This window comes from Hemiscyllium ocellatum (assembly GCF_020745735.1).
Source record: "Hemiscyllium ocellatum isolate sHemOce1 chromosome 41 unlocalized genomic scaffold, sHemOce1.pat.X.cur. SUPER_41_unloc_4, whole genome shotgun sequence".
Classification (NCBI taxonomy): Eukaryota; Metazoa; Chordata; class Chondrichthyes; order Orectolobiformes; family Hemiscylliidae; genus Hemiscyllium; species Hemiscyllium ocellatum.
The window spans coordinates 951,868-953,694 of record NW_026867571.1 but is presented as its reverse complement, the minus strand read 5'-3'; positions in this window follow the sequence as shown (position 1 = coordinate 953,694).

The following is a 1,827-nucleotide window of genomic DNA, read 5'->3' as shown; positions in this document are numbered from 1 at the left end:
CTCTCTTCCCCCCCTCTCTTCACCCCACCCATACTGTCTCGGTCTCTCTTTCCCAACCTTGCTCTCCCTCTGTTAACGCCCTTCCTACTCTGACACTCTTGTTACTCATTCATACTCTATCCCTCTCCACCCCTTCCCATTTTCTCCCCCCTCCTCTATCTGTAGGCCCATCCTTCTCTCTCATTCATCCCCACTCCAATTCTCTGTCTCTCAAACTTACTCCCACTCTCTTTCTCTAAACCTCTTCCACAGTCTCCCCTTTCTCCCTCTCCACCATTCCCACTCATTCTCCCAATCCAACCCCATTCTCTCACTTTAGGCCCTTCCACGATCTCTCCACCGCGTTCCACTAAATCTGTCTCCACCCCCTCTCACTCTCTCGGTCGAATCCCTCTCACGCTCTTCCATCCATCTTCCTCTCTCTATCCCCGTCTCCCACTCATTCTCCCTCCTCGCCCCCACTGTCTTTCTTAATCCAAATCCCATTCATTCTCTCTCTACACCCCTGCCCCTCTCTCTCTGTTTCTCTCCCTCCCACTCTCTCGGATTTCCCACTCTCACTCCCTCTCAATACACACCAATCTGTCCATCTACACCCTTCTCAGTCTCTATATCGACGTCACTCCCTCTCTCTCCCTCTTTCTATTTGAAATCCTACACTCCCCCTATATGTAGCCACTTCACGCTCTCTATTTAAGTCCCTCCCTCTAGCTAACATCTATTCCCCTCTCTCTCTCTAACTTCCCTCCTTCGTTCCTTCCAAACCCTCCCACTCTCTATCTTTACCCCTCCCTCTCTCTGGCTCACTCTCTACTCGCCTCTCTCTCTCGATACCCGTCACACAATCTGTCTAAGTACCTTTATTTTTCTCTCTACCCCCACCTATCTCTTTCTCGGTAACTCACTTCCTTCTCTCTCAGCACCCCTCCCAGTCTCTCATTCTCTCTTTACATACCCCTCGTACTCTCTCTCTACCCCACTTCAAACGTCTCCCTAAGCCCTACTAACTCTAATCTCTCTACCCGCTTCTTACTATATCTGTTCAAACCGTCCCACTCCCCCCTCTCCCTATTCCCACCTCTTGATCTTTCCTTCTACACCTCTCCCTCTTTGCCTATACCCCCTCCACTCTACCTCTATCCCACAAGCTATCAGCGTCCCGCTCTCCATTCATGTAGCCACTGCCACACTCACCATCTTTCTACACACCTCTGACTAATTCTCTCTAAACCCTCCCATTCGCGGGGTCTCTCTCTCTACCATCTCTGCATAACACTTTTGCAGACTCTCCCCTTCTCTGCCCTCCAACTTTCTCCCGACTGGCTCCTCCTCAGTCACTCCCGATCCCTCCACTCCGATCTCTCTGTCTCTAAACCATTCCATTCATTCTTTGCAAGATATTCCACTCACCCTCTACCTCTCTCTCTACTCTCCTCACACTATCCCTCTCCATTCTCCCTGCACTCTCTCCATGCATCCTTCTTTTCTCTCCCTGTACACCGCCACTCTCGCTGTACACCCTTCCGACAATTTGTATCTCTACTCTTCACCCACTCTCTCTCGACCATTCTCCCACACTCACTCTAATTTCCTCTCTTTCTCTTTCTTCCCCCGTTCTCTTCCTCTCTCTGCACCCTTCATTTTCTCTCTCGCTCTCTCTAATCATCCCAGTGTTTTCTCTCCGTCTGCCACCTCCTACATTGTCCCTCAGACATTCCCTCTCTCTCTGCCCATCTATCTTTCTCTCTGTCTAACATGCCCGAACACACTCTCCACGCCCCCACTCTGTCTCACTCTCCCTCTACCTTCCTCTCTTTCTCTCCCTCT